This window comes from Neopsephotus bourkii, unplaced genomic scaffold, assembly GCF_033783945.1.
Source record: "Neopsephotus bourkii isolate Nb327-2 ecotype Australia unplaced genomic scaffold, CSIRO-AGI_Nbou_v1 NB_196, whole genome shotgun sequence".
Taxonomy (NCBI): domain Eukaryota; kingdom Metazoa; phylum Chordata; class Aves; order Psittaciformes; family Psittacidae; genus Neopsephotus; species Neopsephotus bourkii.
The window spans coordinates 1184812-1202478 of record NW_026900709.1 but is presented as its reverse complement, the minus strand read 5'-3'; positions in this window follow the sequence as shown (position 1 = coordinate 1202478).

Below are 17667 nucleotides of genomic sequence, written 5' to 3'. Positions count from 1 at the left end.
GTTTGATAAAGTGAGGGTTGGTGGAAGTCAGGACAAGGCCTGGGTGTGGCAGCAGGACCTCGCCAGCTCGGCCCGCGGCTAGGACTGGAGTGCCACTGACACAACTGCCCCCGGGCTGGGATCCGCAGGGAGGGTGACACCTTCCAGCCGGGGCTGGACCAGCCCCCGTCACCCATCACTCAGGTTGAAGGATGCCATACATCACCTCTCTGGGATGAAAACCTTACTCCTGCTCCTCACCCAGCGCACCAAAACACATCAGTCCTGGGAATAGGTGCAGTCGCCATTCAGGCCTGAGGTGCCCGCTGTGTGGGAAGGACATCCGTATGCCTGGTGAGGAGTGGCCACAACACTGCTGCCTTCAAGACTGGGGTTTGGGTGGTGCGACAAAGGGCAGAACTAAAACTACCAACCACTAATGAGATTAAGCTAACTTCTAGCCCATCTTTGCAGGGTGCAGCAGGGACACCAACTTGGGGTACTTAGGGGAGGATCTCCACCTGCAGCACTATGAGCTGATGTCCATTCGCCATAAGATTACCCACTGGTAGAGTTTTTCTCTTTGTAAAATCTTGCCGTACAACATCTAATGCAGCAATAGGAGACCCCATTCTTGCTCCTCATGGGAGTCCTGGTGAGCCTGGGGTCAAAACTTGGCCCCTTTATTACTGTACTGGGATTTCATTTGAATTTCTTATTCTAGGTTTTTAAGTCTGTGCAAAACACAGATGTACAAAAATCTGTATTAAACACAAAGTGTCAAATTGAGTGAGGAGAAAGGGTACCATATATGTATTTAAACGAAGGAGAGTTGATTAAAATATGAGGTTTTAATAATGTAAATCATACTTAGTGCAGATAAAAAAGAGATGGGGGGGAAATGAGAAAGTGAGAGGGAAAAAAGCCTCAATAAAATATGTTTGTCTTGTAGGCGATATCCAGCTCTTCCCACAGCCAGAAATACTTATCACACAGGGTTTCTTTCCAGTCTTCATTGCCTTCCAATCAATCCCTTGGCTATCAGGAAGTTGTGTTGCAACTCACGGCTGTTCATCTGAGTAGGGACCGTCTGGGAGGCTGAGCTGTGGGCTGGCTCTTTGGTAACCACATACAGACAAAACTGAACATGTCGTTCAGTCAAATAGAAGGCTACTGGCTTTGTAGCATCTTAATAACAAACCTACATCAAGTCACTGGCGCACGAACTACATGGATACGCCTAAAAATTACTATTTGATTTAGGAACAAAGCATAAAAAGTTTTCTTTCTGTAGCTAGGGAAATGCAAGCATCTTTATTTCATATAATTTTAATTTGGTAACACCCAAACTCTGAAAACTTGAATTCCTGCTTGGGGTATCCTCCTGGTTGTCAGTGGTGTCTGTAATGGTCAGTGGTGACCATCAAGCTGGTCACTTTGCATTAGGCCTGTTGGCAGTGCCAAGCAGGCTCCCGTGGGGAAGGAAAGGTGCAGGAGGGGTTTGCCCAGCCACCCATGGCCCCTCTGTCTGTCCCCTCACCTCTGCCTATGCCCAGGCATGGACATGCATGACATAGACACGCATGACATGGACATGGCTGACAGGGGCGAGAGCTCTGGCTGCGTTGTGTGCCCCAACTAAGGAACCGGCAATGCTGCTCTTGAGGCTGCTGGCAAACCCATGCCAATTGCCCAATCCTAAAATCATCCTGCAGGTGAAACTGCTGCTCATCCTACAGAAGGGGCATCGCCTGAGGAAAAATAACCATCGCTTGCAGAAAGGGGCAGCACCCGGAGTACCTCTACAGAGCAGGGGCAGCGGCAGCCCAGCTTTCACCTGAAACTGGAGTGACTGTGGTTGTCCCCTAGACTCTCGGGTGTGATCCAGTATCCTGGCGGAGCAGATGAGGAGGCAGAGGCAGCTTTCCTCTCTGGCATGCTGTGGTTCCCATGAGAAAACTCAATTGCGCATTGCCCAGCAAAACCACAAAAATGTTCACAGCGCTGCCTCCTCTCCTCCCACACACAGTGTTTTTGCATACGCCTCTAGGCACTACAATCATGGTAATTAAAGCTGTAAAATATTATTAGTATCACACGTCTATAGACTTTTTGTCCTAAATGCTTTCTATACCATGCAACCCCTCCAAATGGGGAAAAGGAGTAGGGTAAGCATGCGTCAAGATGGGAGATCAAATCTTCACCAGGGATGCTCAGTGCTCCCAGGCCACCTCTGAAGTCCACCCAGGGCGATCCTATGCTGGGACTCGGGCAGAAATCCTGCACACCTGGAACTGTGTATGCCAATGCTGGCAAAACAGGCACTAATCTCAGTGCTTCGGGAGCATTCCAATGGATTTGCAGAGATGCTGCCAGCGACTGAGGCATAACTCAGCCCCATGCTACTGAATATATTGGGGCAGATATAGGAGAGAGCTGAGTAGACTGTAGCCCTCTGTAGCTTGGACCAGGAGCGGGGGTGTATCTGTTCCAGTCTTGCATCTCTTGCTGGGGAAGAGGAATAGGACAAACGTGCTCTGCTGTCTCCCTTCACCAGCAGATCTGAGAATGTCCGGCAAAAAGCCAGAGGCAGCCGAAGAGACAAATTGAGACTTCCCCAGCAAAAAGTAGGGAAGTGTTTTTACAGTGTTTTTTCGCACTGTCCTATCATTAAAATTCAAATGCTTTCATTGCCCGGGTACTGTTTCTGCTTACATCCCACAGAGGACACACCAGCGCCGAGTCCAATCCCTCTCCCAAATGTCCTGGTATCTGGAGGCAGAAGTGTCCTTCAGAAGACATCTGCCCTGCACAAGTGGTAAGGAAGGAATGGAAAGAGTTCTGGTAATTTTATAGCTAGTTTTATGCTCTTGTATTTTGATTTTGAAATGGTTGTAGTGTACCAAAAGTAGATAGGTGAAAGCAAGAAATAATAACACTAAGGAAGTGAATAAATCAGGTGAATCTAGTGGGGGAGGTAGCAGAACTTCAGCTCAAAAGACAGCCTCTATATCAGACCTCCTTTCTTTCCTAAAATACTTGCAAGCTAGAGAATAAACAGCAAATTTTAAGACCTTTAGTTAGCGTGAGGACTAGCTAATCTGATCGCCACAACACAGGCCCTGCTGAGTGCCATAAAGCTTGTGACGAACATTCAATGTAATCCATAAAAAAGCACACATGCCCTTGAACCAAAACCCCAACCATTTACACATGCTTTTCCTACCACTGTGCTAAGGTACCTAGATGGATATCATTAAAATTCCAGCCAATTCCATGAAGTGATTTGTTTCCTCAAGACCTCCAAAGAATGAGAAGCATGTTCATCTATGGCACATGCAGATTTCCAGGCAGACACATTCATGTTCCTCAAGGACTCCCCGTAGCCATTGCTGTTCAAACAGTCCTGCCCCAGCTCTGCAAGAGGGAGAACATGCTCTGCCATGGAAAATCTGCAAGGCTGAGGAGCAGTGTGGGGCATGGGGAGGTGAAGCACAGGGTTAGAAAGGGGCACATACAGATATGCTGTCACCTGTATGGAGCAGGGAGTGTCTCTGCAGAAATGGCTCCTTCCTTCCCCACTGAGAACACAAACCTTGCTGGTACAGTCTGACTCTGATGTTCTGATCACACACAAAAAAAATTGACTCATGCAGGGCATAGGGACACGTTCATAATATACAGAAGAAATATGCAGATTATCAGATCTTTTACCTCCTCAGGCTCCCCAGATTGCACAGTTGACGAGGAATCCGAGTAGGAGACAAGTGCCACAGAATCAAAGGGAAGGGAGAAAGAAAATGAACCGGCAGTGAGCAATTCTATTAAAGGAGACAAGACAGCAAGGCAGACCCAGAGGCAGCTCCACGGCTGCCAACACAGCAGCTGGTACAGCTCCCCAAGGAGCTCCACACAGAACATCTCTGTGGTGGGTCCCCAGCCTCCCTGACTGCCACTGGAGGAGGAGAAGGAGCAGAGCACAGTGGTGTAGGTGCCACCTCACCCCACTGTGCCCCCTTCTAGCAGTCATAGCTGCTGCATAGCTGCAACACAGGCAGAGGTACTGCTGAAAATGCATATTAATGACTGTGAAGAAAGAGAACACAAATTGTTCACTGCTAATGGAGAAAAATGCATTGCAGGAACACAAATATTATTAGCTGCCACTGATGAGGCTGCAGGGTCTCGTGGCTGAACTATGTATCCGGGGCCAGAGATGGCTGCACTCACTTTCTAACTCCTCTGCTGATGTTGGGTAGACTATTTCACCTTGCAGCACCTCAGTTCTCCATCTGGAAATTAGGATAATGATTTGACTGCTTCCTCAGTGAAGCAATTCCAGATTGTTAACGGGTCAGAGGCAAGGATTATTATTTAGCATTATTAATATTCATACTATTGTGCAGTGGGCAGGACTTACTCAACAAACAGCGCTTTGCTAGAGACCATGCTGCAGAAAGTTTACAGTCTCCTAAAGCCTATACCTATAAGTTAATCCAATGCAAAAAAGAACAGATACGAAGCAGGATGTATTTTTGGCAGCTACAACACCTGACTGAATGGATGGTTGGGAAAAGAGTTTTGAAGAAAAGTTTGTGTGCTTGGTGCATGTAAATCAGAAGGTGGCTTCAGATGAAAAGGACAGTACCCCACACACATAGAAAGCTGTGCAGGATGGGCTGGAGTGGAGCTTTCAAGAAAAGATATTTATGCTTGACTGGGGGGTGAAAACCAGGAGAGTAGGGTCAGGACTGAGTAGCAGAGGAGATTATCTCATCAAAGTGATATCTTTCTATTGATCTTCAAGTGAATAGATTTTATGGCCAGGAGCAACTGCCTAAAATCATCATCGTCTCACCTCTTGTACCATGAAGATCAAAGAATTTCATCTAGCTATTTGAATTAGATTAATCCTATGTAAATAAAATAGCGTGCTAATTATGATCAGTCGGAGGATACAGATTCATGACAAAGACATGTGCAAGCATAAGGCTTGTAAAACAAGACTTTGCTAAAACTTCTCAGTTAGTCCTCATCCAGACTCACATAAACCTGGAATTCAGTCCATTTCAGAGTTGTACCTGCATGGTATTTTAGCCATGGCTGTTTCAATCCCTTGGGAAACACAGGTCTGCCTCCCTCCAGGCAGAGCCCCAACCAGTGCATGCTTCTACAGATGGAAGGGCTGCATCATGGGCAGTTGATAGTCAAACTAGCAACTCCTTGTCTGGCCACCACACACACCACCACAGCATTTCTTGCAAGGGTGAGAAGATACTGCTTCTCACTGCACTCTGGCATCACCTAAGCCCTTGGGAAGAGCTGGGCAAAACATCTGAAAGGAAATGTGATGAAACATGGAGCCCTGGAGGAACTGAACATCTTCACAGGTTCAGCCTGTATCTGACAAAGAGCTTCATCTCAAAATCGCAGGGAGGAGGAGGAGCAACTTCTGAGATGTCAAAATACACCATTTCAACATTTTCAAAATAGCAGGGCTGAATGCTTTTGCCTTTAAGCACCCCATTTCTGATAAAAAGCACCCCAAAACAGGGGTAAAAACAACAGGAAAAAAGAATATTGGAAGAAAAATTGCTTTTTAGAGCTTAGTATGCCCAGTATTGTGACGGTGATGGAATCATCATCTTGGCTCAGACTCACTGCCTTGGTCAAATAAGAAAATGTAGGCACAGCAATGGTGCTTGTAGTTTGACTTCTATTACTTTCAGCTGTAAGACTGAAAAGGCCATTCTTTGCCCAGTCCTGATGAAGATACATGGGTGGGGGGAAAGCAAGAAATCACACTGTGAGTGTATTTATCTGACACTAGATTTGCTAGGGCCAGGTTTGTATGAGACCAAAGGACTCATAATGTTTGTATGAAGTGCCAAAGGACTTGCAGCCCTCCCCGTGCAGTTCCCACCATCAGCGGCTGCCGATTGCCACCCCTGCCGCCCCAGCCCTGGCCCTCATCCCAACTGAAGCAATCCAGAACTGCAACATGAGGCGCCAGCGGAGGCTGCAAACCCCAGGAGCTTGGGAACGCAATGAGGGGGAGCGAAAAAACACCTCCTCGAGCCACCGGGTATCGCTTGGGACCTCCTTCAGGGCAAATCTGGTTCGTTATTTAGTTCCCAGCCTGTCAAAATAGCCGGAGCTGGAGCCAGAGAAGGGTGGCAGCATGCGTGGCACCGCACCTCCACAGTGGGAATTTGGCTTGGCAGCCCCGCTCTGGGATCTCATCAATAGCCCCGGGGGGGGGTCAGTTTGTGACTTTAATCTCTGAATGCGGTGCTTTCCTCGTATGCGTGGGTTTGGAGAACAAGTGGTGGGTTAATCCTCTGACTCCTCTCCTCTCTGACAGTGCACCCATGCTCAGCACTCAAGATGAAAACCAAGGCAATGGGGCAAGGGGTCATCTCAGGGAAAGGGCTTTCAGCAACCCAGGATTCAAGGCACCCTGAGTTTTCTGAAGGCAAGGCAACCCAGGGCCAGCAACAGAGGCCTCCATCCTGGGAAGGTGGAGACATGAGCACCAGACCTGGCAATAAAGACACACAGCTGCAAATGGTGGTGTGTGCTCACAGTGGAGACCAGGGTGATCTTGCCTATGCACAAGGGCAGTGCCCTCTAAGAACAACCCCCAGGAATAACATCCCAAACTCCCCACAGGAAAGCCTGATGCATGCTTGCTCTGCAGCTTGGTACAAGCCTCTCACCACTGACATTTAAAGCTGGAGGGCAAAATCCTGACCTTGCAGGGATCAAGGAATTATTCACCACTTACTTTACTGTGCTTAATCCATGCTGAATTCCCTTAGAGTAACCTGGCTCTCCAGTGTGCTGTGCACTTGCATCTCCCAGTGCCTTTATACAGACCCCATTCCCTAAACGTTAGATGCACAGATTCAAACACTCTGTGCCTCAGTTTATCCATACCTTGATGGCGGATGAGGGTTATTCACATCACAGCATTATGGGAATCCAAGCATTTGCAAAGAAGCCCAAAGCCTACAGGTGGAAGCCTGCAGAGGGAAAGGGGAGCGATGATTCCCCCGGGCCCTTTTTCCAAGTAAGGAGAAGGCTTCTGCGCCTTCCAGCTCGTCTCTTGGCAATGATTCGCATGTAGGCAGTGGTCATAATCAGGAAGTGCCTCCTCCAATTTACAGCTGGTGGTACCACCTGTGCCTCTCCAATTCCAGCCAAAACAACCACCTCCTCAATTCCACTTGTAAGCCAGGGCAGAGGATCCAGTGATGATGGCTCAGATGGAAAAGCAAGACTCGAGTTTAAGTGCTGACATTTCCCTAGGTGTGTGCCACTATTTATGGGCATTTTCTTTCTCTTTGTAAGGGCAATTGCAGTGTCTGCTGAGAGAAGATGACCCTGCCATGCCACAACAGCAAGTGATCTGTGGGTGGGAGGGTAGGCATGAGAAAACAAGAAACGGTTAAGACACTCGAATTTGCTGGGTCAGCGAGGGACCAGTGTGCCTGTGTGGCAGCTGAAATAGAAGAAAGTGGAGCCGTTACTCATCACTTCAAGTCTGTCAAGGGTTTTCTTTCTTGAAGGGAAGTTAGTAGCTGCTGGTGAGGCAGGGAACATTCCTGTACAACTGAGATATAGCTGTGTATATGGCAGTATGTATACACACATAACCCATCAGTATTACCCTGTTGTCCCCTGGTTTTTCATTGCCAGGTCCTCCTTGGCCTTTCATCTCATCATGGTTGAAGCCATCTCCCTACTTGTGGAGCATCTCAAGAACCAGTTCTTGATTAGCAATCCATGTTTTAATCTACTCCAGACCCTGAATGGAGCTCTTTTACTTTGGGAACTGGAAACCTGAGGTGACTGTAAATTACAGAAACTTGTAAAAGTAACATCTCTGGTGAGCCAAACCTCATACCAGAAAGGGAAGTCTTGCTGTTTCCATCAATGCATCCAACATCTGAGCTTCCCTGACTTCCATGGATGAGATAGTCTGAACAAAAAGAACAGAGGCCACCACTTCACGAGCAGGAATTCGTTCTATGTGGCCTAATTTTTCCAGATATATGTCGTTTGCATGGTATATATTGTTATCCTGCTCTGGTCCTACTCACAAAACCTAGTCTGACTTCTCTGGAGCATGCAGAGCTAAAAGGGACTGATTTTTCAGATTTACTAAATGCCTGCATTTCTAGTTAATCTTGAGCTATGGATGCCAAAACCTCAGAGAGAGTCACTTACCCTCATTGCAAATATAACTTCAGCCTTCCTAATGCCACTGGAAAAGTAATAACCTCTTGAGAAGACTTAAGGCCACTCTAAAAGCTATATACAAAAACCCCAACAGGATCAGGATGAAAACCAACAGTTTCAGACATCAGATAAAACACTTCCTTTCATCAGTATTTTCTCCATTAGTGATTTCTTCTCACCAACTTCCCATTGCCTCAGGAAGTTTTTTGGGAATAACCTATTTGCTGCAGATTTCCTGAAGAGGCCAAACCATTTACTCAACTTGCTGCTGTCTGGTCCTACAGTTACATGCATACGAGCCTAAAGCAGGCAGGTTCCCATCTTCCATTTAGATTGTTTTTAATGGACAATGAAAAGCAGAAGCCATTCAGCCGAGCAGCTCTGTAAAGCTTTTGACTTGCAGCTTCCCCAGTCCAGCACCATGGTGACAAGCCAGCAGAGGGAAAATATACTGCACAATAGCCAAGAAACACACACTTTGCATTTCAGAGAGAGTGCTCTTCATGTGGCAAAACATCTGCCCAAAGATACAAAGCAAGCATTTTGCTGTCTTTCACAATACCTGCAAATCAGTCTCCTTAGAAAAAGGGGGACATTATTTTTCCTGCTAAACTCTGTATCTGTTCATCAAACTGATCCCCACCATCTGTACCTGCTGGATCCACACAGCATACTCCCATCACCTAAAACTGGGGTTGTCCTGTAAATGGGATCCAGCACACAAGGTTCTGACCTATGCTTGGGATATCCTACAGTGCTACTGACACACATAATAAACCACAGTGTTTCTTCCCCTAATCAACAAAAGTCACCTCATGTCCTTGCACCAAAGCAGTCCTCTCCGAGACATGGAAGCATGCACCAGAGCCTCACTGGCTCTGACCAGTCTCATGGCCACTGTTACTGGATCTAGAGTAAGGAGCCACATCACTTCCTTCTGCTAGCTTCTTCCTTGATGTGGAACAGCAAGTTTAGTCTTTTCCTGCTGTGTGACCTAGGCGATGATGCCTCAGAGATCACTAGTGGCAGTTGGATGAACTGGAACAAAGATGAGCCTTGTGATGTGTCAGAAGCAATGGTGGCCCACACACACAAGTCAGATGCAGGGTTTAGCAACAAATAAAAGCAAAGCCTGTGGCTTGCTTTCCTCCGTACAAGTTTGACATCGGTGACAGAGGTCACATTTGGGTATTGAACACAACTGAAATACACACAGAACCACTTCCAAGAGGTTTGCCAAGGAACAAAGCAGAAAAGACATGGCCACAGTTGAATTACATGTGGGTAGCTGCAAGGTTCACTCCAATAATCACTGTGCAGGCCTTTTTGTGTTCAAAATTAGCTGCCAGCTTTTCAAAGGCAGAACTGTATGGGACCTTCTTAAGGAGCTGATTACTTAAGGTGATGATTACCAGCAGGGCCGAGAGCTTCATCTCTTACCTAACACTTCCTGTAATGAAGACCTGTTTTAAGATGCTTTGATCTTCCTAAACTTTAATAATTTGGATTAAATTATTTCCATACCAGGTATTTACCTCAGGTGTATTTTTTTTTTCCAAATCCATACATCTTCGTGCCTGTTTTCATAAGTCTTACATCAGCATCCTCACTACACATGATATTAAAATTGCTCACTAGGACCACTACCTGCAGGAGCAGGGGTAAGGAGATCCAGTATTATTCCACAAGGAACAGAGAACTGGAGATGTTAAATGATCAGATGTTTTTGACAACAGGTGAAGTTTTTGTGGGAAGGAGCAATTCTGTTCATTCCATAAACCTTTTTTACATTAAGACTTATTTTTAACATTGGCAAGACACAGCTCATTAAGTTAACATGCACAGAAAGATATTTTACAATAAATTAGTACCACAAGTTCATGACAATGTGTGGAATTCTGCAACCATCTGAAAGCAGGACAAGTTTAATATTACCTGGAAGGATGTTTCAAGGGTGTTACTGACCCTTCGTATGTACTGGTAAAGGGATGATCAGATGGCAGATCCTGCACAGGGGTGGGTGATAAGGCAGAAACTGAAAGCCCAAAAGTTGCTGCTGTCTCCCCTCACATTGCACAGAGAAGTGGATTAGGCTCTAGATCAACGGCTGCAGGATGCTAGAAGAGGTCTCCACCAGCCATGCTTGGTGAGCCCTGCTTTCTCCCCACCACATTAACTGAGGACAAGGGTTTGGGGTTCCCTGCTTTCTGTTGTATGGCTGGTGGCAATGACCAGGCTCTGAGGGATGCCACTAAAAACGTGTGCAATTCTAATTTCATTATTACAGTGATTTGGGCTTCTTTTCCCTTTTTGCATTGTCTTTTCTGCAGCAGAAGCTGGTTAGAGAGGATGAAGTACCTGTGGGAAAGGAAAAAAATGTGTAGAAATGGGAACCTGATAAAAGGTAGCAATGAGAAGTCATTAGAAATCCCTTTAATAGTGAGGGCATTTCAAGTTTGTTGAGAACAGCACTACACCTCTCAGTGCCACAAGCAATGCTGAACTACAGTTTTCCTGCAGCTAAAAGCCAGTTTAATCATACAGATTTTAACCATGAAGGCAATGAAAAATAATTGTTTCCCATCAATTTCTTTCACAAAGCAGAGACAAAAATGGCATATTTCTCTTACTATTTGAATTAATTTTTATTTGTGCCAAAAGTAATTTCTGACCTCCAATACATGCTCCAAAAATGGTGACTGAGAATAGAAAGTGAGACCTTGCCTCTGACTCAATGTTGTTATGGTTTATGGTCAACTAAGACCCCCTGCCTAGTGCTTTCCTGCAATTAGGAATTCCTGGCCAACCTGACCACAGCATTTCAGGGAAAAGAAATTAAAAGGAGAAGCATTTCAACAATTATAGTGGCATAAGAAATAGATATGGAAGTAAGAAGTTGAAAGGACAGCATAATACTTACCCACAGACCCCAGCGGTAGTTCCAGGCAGAATTTACTCTAGTAATAAAAATATCTATGGTATACAGGTATCATAACAACACAGGAGTAGCAGCACTGGTAGAGCCAAGTTATATGGACACGATGTCACCTCCTGCCTGCCTGGCTGGATCGCTCTGGGCATGGAGCAGGTTCTGTGGGATCACAAACAGGCATTTTGGTTAGCAGGAGACTTGGGAGCAGATGAAAGCTTGGGTCCACCATCCCCCAACATACCTGCCTGAGAGGATGAGCTGGTACAGGGAGGAGAAATTAACTGTGCTAGATAAAGGAGTGGTATTAAAATCTCTATTTGCCTGCAGCAGTAAAGAAACCAAGAGAAGGAAGAGCAGCTCTGCAAGGGATACAGCTGCACACCACTCCTTTTCGAGGGTGAGCTGCCATATCTAAATTCGTGCCCGGGGAATTAGAATCTGGAGGAAAACTAAGGGAGGTTATTTATTTTCAGCAACCCGTTATCCTTTATTTGTGATTTAATAGCTTTTTACCATTCATAACTTCTGCATTTTCAACCAGGGGGGAAAATGTGATAGGATTTCCCATGACTCATGGTCTTGTGAAGTACTTTGAAATAGCTCATCTTTGAGGCTTTTTAACCACACTGAAGCCCAGTAAAAACCCAAATTCTGCAAAATGGCTCAGAAACTGAGCATCCGTTGGTGCTTTTTAAAGGTGATTTTCTTCTGAACATGCAAACTCCTATGGAAAATTTGGCAAATACCTACCTGATCAAGCTCACAAAGCTGTGTTTCTACATTCTTGGGTACATTCTTACATACATGCACAGTGCTACAGGCTTCTTTTTTTTTTTTTTTTTTTTTTTTCTACTTTAAAACTGAGGCCAAATCTTCAATCAGCAAAGTACATCTGCAGATCTGAGTTTACTAAGCCAATGAGAAATATTACCAGAGGCTTGCATATACAGTTACTCTGCTCTTAGATCCACTCCCACTTTCAGTTTCTGGGGCTGGATTCTCATTCTCTGGCATGAATCTGCATAGGGCCACCAGGAAACTTATTACCAGAGATCACCCGCCTTTATTTTAGTGAGCAATTGTCATATGGATTTTCCTTTCCACTTAGCTCCGATATGTTTGTGTCCTTTGTCCTGCTCCTTTACCACTACTGCTTATAACAGAAAGGCAATTAAGACAGGGAGACATTGTAAGGAAGGGATGCACTAAATAGTCAGCAAGAGAGAGCAGAAGCACATGCCTGGAAGTTGTCCTTCAGTGTGACTGTGGAAAAGGAAAACCCGTGACTGACACACAGAGTAATAGGTTACAGGCTCTGAGCGGAGGCATCTGAAAATCCTGACCTTTCCCATGGCAGGGAGAACTGTTGTGCTGTTGTTCCGAGTAACTTCTCCATAAGACTTACTAAAAACAACAATTAGCAATAGTAATAATGGGTTACAGAGCAAATTTGGGTTTATGACTGTCATTCATCAGGAAACGAAACATATCACAAATGTCTCTTTTAGAAGTGCTTGGAAAACTTGTCATAGTTAAGAATGAAAGTATTAAGCAGATGTGACATGTAATGTCTGAACTGCCATCAGACAGAAAATTGAATTGTTAAACCACATTGTTACCCAAGTTAATTTAAAAAAATAAATAAGAAAGGAAGACACATTTGACAGTGAGCACTAAGGGCCAGTTCATCCCTAGTGAATCCCGGGTCTCTGTAGCCCACAATACCCGTGCTGGCTCCCTTGCCACAGCATCCCTTCAGCAGCAGCCCCACGGCTGGGAATGTGAGCAGGATTCACGCACAGTTCCTGTAAGACTGCATCCAACACGCTGCAAGTTTCTAGGCCAAACTATGCGGAATGACAAACCAAACAAAACCTAAGCAGCTTTCCAAACCAAATGACAGTCATCTCTTGCCCCCTCTCCAGACTCTTATCTCTGAAATGCTTTGCTGTGTTTGCTTCAATCTTTCAACGCTGAAAAGGCGGCAGCACAAAAGTAGCTGGATGGAGATGGATGGACTTCGTTCTGGCAGAGCTGGATGAAACAGGAAGTAAGTTAATGGGGAAAAGTTTCACATTTCAGTAGACAGAGACAAGCATTTCTCTATAATAAGGAAAGGATTTGACAGAAGTTTTTGTGTTTTAAGCTTCGTGTGCATTTCTTAATAAAAGACTAAGCTCCTTTTCTACTTCCGACACAGTGCATTGTGCCTCAGATAAAATCCTTCTGAAGAACAACATGCACACACAGTATAAACTGACATTATTCCAATGCTACAGGGAACATCTTGAACATAATTGCACCACATGGAAGTTGACTTGCTATGAGAAAAACACACAAAAAAGCTTTCACAACAAATCTGTAAACACATTTATGCTCCCAATAGCCATGATAAATCCAATTAAACAGCCAGGATTTGTGCTACAAACTGTCTCTAAAGGAGTTAATGCAGTTTATGTGGCAGGGAATATACCAGCTTTAAGCAAGAAATCAGCTCCTAGCTGCCTGAGGTTCACAATTTCCTAGTCAAGCCTCACTTGAGAGGAGGACTGGCAGCCAAACCATGACTCTTTGAGCCAAACCTCACTTGTAGCCCACCCATGGTGGTACTGTCCTGCCTTACTGTCACTCTGCCTAGTCCTGGCATCACCTTCCCTCTGCCCAGCTAGCTCCTTCAAGGTGCTCTAGTGCCCCTTCCAGCAGTGTTGGTAACACGGTATCAGAACAACGTTGCCTGGTTTTGCTACAAGTACTGTTTCATTTCTGGTATGACACTGACACTTAAAAGAAGTACCAGAAACAAAACAGGGTCCTGCAGATCCATGTGCCATGCCCTGCACAGTACCAGTGAGCCCAAGTTCAGGATGTGACACCACAGTGAACCAGTTGCAAAAGCGCAAGTCCTAAATGTGAAATAATTCACTTGCCATACATGGTTCAACTTGCCCATGATTGCTTAAAAATGTGGTTAAAAATGTGGTTCTAAAGCCAGTTTAGCAGAAGGCCTTGTTTTGGTCCAATCTTCTGCTCCCATTATAGAGAAAGCATATAGCTACCACAGGAGATGAATTATTTCAGCCAGGAACTTAAGATTTTCTTTCCTGCAGATGCCAGTAGAGAACAAAGGAGGGATGCTGCCTTTGCACCGGAAGGAGCATGATGCATTGCAGCATAAGGGAGCAAGAAAGTGTCCAAAGAACATCTGCTTCTGAGGGGCATCAAGCAATGCATGGTGAGGCTTGTGCTGGCTGTTAGCCATGCTGAAAATAAATCCTACTAAATCAGTAACAGCACAATGTCTGTGATGCCATTGCTCTGCATCAAAATCAACAAAGCAATTGAAGTCTCACCAGTGAAGGAGGAAATTCTGTTTATGGGTGCTGAAAGTTGGTCTCAGCTGCAGCACAATAGTGGAAACCCCAAGTGCTAGGGGGTGTCTCAGCACTTGGCTCCGTTTCTGAGCATCCTAACTGCACAGTAGTCTTGTAGGTGAGACTTCAAAGCTCAGCAGTTAATTATCCTTCAAATAAAGGGAGTGCAGTGAGCCCAAACATGTCCCACCCTTATGCTACAAGAGGCTGAGGAGCACTTCAGCCACTGCTCCTGTGCAGTCTCCTTGTTGCTGTTCCCCCCAGATGCTTGTTTCTGTGCATACAATAGACAACCTCTTTACAACCTTCTGATCTCTGCTGTTCTTCAAAGGTTTGAAGCCTCCATTTCCAGTGGATGTAGCAATAGTCTCTGTCAGGGCTGTGGTGCTATGACTCACAGCAAAAGAAACTGCTATAACAAGCTAGGAAGTAAAACCAACAATGGGAAATGTTTACAGTATATGCCTACAATAACACTGGCCAGTGATTCTGAGCATTGCAAGTTTTGGTCACTTAGAGACATGTTAAAATTGCCTAATAAATGGCAGTACCCCATCTTTGTCCAGTATTAACATTCTTCTAAAGGTGTCCCATGGCCATGCAAATTCAGTACAGAGAAGATGGGCATTTTGAGCTGGAAGATGCTGTTGCATCCAGGTAAAGCTGGGATCTTCTCTCCCTACACAAGGGATATAGAGACATAGATACGGAGAAATGGACAAGTATTAGCTGTGTGATTCTAGCCTGCTGAGTGCTTTGGAGCATCCAAACTGCCTGAGCCACACCAGGCTCAGGCATAGGTTGAATGTCTGTAGTGCTGCCAGACACCTTGAGCAACACTGATGAGACTCAAATGCCTTATGAGTATTTCCAGGTGTGTGTAAGCTGTTTCTGACCTCCTCAGCCTGCAGTCTGTTTGGGTTATGGAGCTGGCAGGATCCCCTGGTGTGTCTGGAACTTGTAATTTCTTTGAAGCAGGGAATGGTGTTTGCCAGGTTACCAGTGCTGCGGTGCCTGTCCACGCCAAGGAAGAGGCTTGGAGATAGGAATTGTAAAGGTCCAAGGCAGCTGGCAAGTAACACCTGCCTATAGATGCTTTCCTTTGGAAACACAGTTCTGGGAATTCAGACTTGAGGTTTAATGACACGAAAGAAAAGCTGATGCTTCCAGACCATGCTGCTTCTGAGATTAAAAGCTTAAAAAGTATCTTTTTCAGGCAGTGAAAGAAAACATCCAAGTCAGAAGCTCACTCCCCAGTTAACTTTTAACTGTTTGACATCAAAATGGACAGACATGTAAAACATCCCTCTGCTGTAACACCTGCGTTATACAACTGGAATGGCCAGAAGAGCACTGTGCAGTTAAAAAAGCTGACATCTCATGGAAACAGTTTCAGCATTCAATCTGGAATCACTCTTGTGCCTTCATCTCTCATGCATTTTCTGCAGTAAATGTATATATATAGTCCACCAGGCTACATCTTGAGGTGGGGCTGTCCAGACACCTGTGCCTCAGAGGAGCCTGGCACTGGTTCTACAACCTTTAGCAGATTTATAACCAGACTGTACCTGGTTCCACATGCTGAGGAAATGGGAGTTTGATACAAGGTCAATCACGTGCAGACAGTATGAACCGAAGACGTGCCCTGCAGTCAGGAGCAGCAGGATTATCACACAGGCTCAGCAGCAGAGGAACCCACCAGCTCCAGCAGAAGCAGAGCAGCAGGACACAGGCAGCAAGGGGTGATGCTACAAAGCCCCAGGACAAGTCCCATCACAAGGGCATCTGGCAAGTACCTTCACTGTGTTTGGCACTGGATCAGAAAACTAAACCCTGATAGTACTTTGAAGAGAATGCCTCTCCTCCGTTCACCACCCGACCTCTTCAAGTTATTCTTTCTTATCCTGTCAGAATAGACTACAAAGCTGGAAACACTCAATTTGCAAGGAGGATGGAGTGGGCAAAAGTACTACTTCAACAATTCTTTTGTTCTTCAACTCTCTTGAAGCTTCTCTGGCCACTGCCAGAGACGAGCCCAGGCTTGTCCAACCATTCATCTGAGTCAGTACAGTAAGACTTTACCTTTGGTTTCCAGCTGGCATGAAAGGGGAAAAAAAAACCCACTTGTACTCTGCTGGAGTTACCATCATGAAATGCTGTTGTTGTCAGCAACAGCAAATATGAATGCTGGGAAAGGCTGAAATCAATGCAGTGGGGAATATTTGTAAAGACCTATTTGAGGCACATCCTGTATTCCTCAAGTGCCTGCAGGACGGCTGTGACTAGCAAGGGCAAAATGACTGTACATCCTGTACATACCTAGGCATTCACACATGCACCCAGCATCTCTTGCTTGTTGGTATTTTACAAAAGATAGCCCTATAAGCAAATTACCTTGGTTTAGGGAAATACACTGGGAAGCTGCCTAATAGGTAATGTACAGTCTAAATGTATTAATCAAGCAAAGCCACTGGTGTATCTCTGCCTAATCATTCAACAGCACTTATTTCCTAGTCTTTCCCAGTTTTATACTTCGATAGGAAAAAAACAGCAGCCAAAAAATTCTGAGTTGATAAGGAAAACACAGAAAAAAAAAAAAGTCATCAAGCAGCCTGTTTGGAGATGTACAGAAACTTGGTAATGAAGATGGGCTGTATCGAAAGCAGGAAAAGCAGACATCTCAAAACACCAGACATGCTGGGAAGGGACAGGATGCATGCCAGGCTGGCACACCGTGCCAGTAACAGGGACTGCACACCAGTGGAATTCACATGTGTGCAGAGTGAAGGCTCTGAACCAAGGAGATGTTGTAGGTAGTCTGGAAGTGCTCAGTTAGGGGGGTGCTAACAGCTGCCAGCATGAGCTGGACCTGTCAGGGTACACACAGAGAAGAAAACAGCAGCAAGACATCCAAAACCTTAATGTGTCGAACACAGCAGAGAGCCACAGGCCACCTCTGTGCTGTACCCAAGAGCTGCAAGACTGACTGCCCTTCCTAGGTCTTCCCAGTCAGGATGGCTTAGGCTGCCCCGTCTTCCTCACCATTTACTTGGTTAAAGCCAACCGTTTCAAGCACAAGCAGGGCTGGCTCTGCTGAGGCTCTCCTGCGCACTGTGTGGGGGGCAATGACTATGCTGGCTG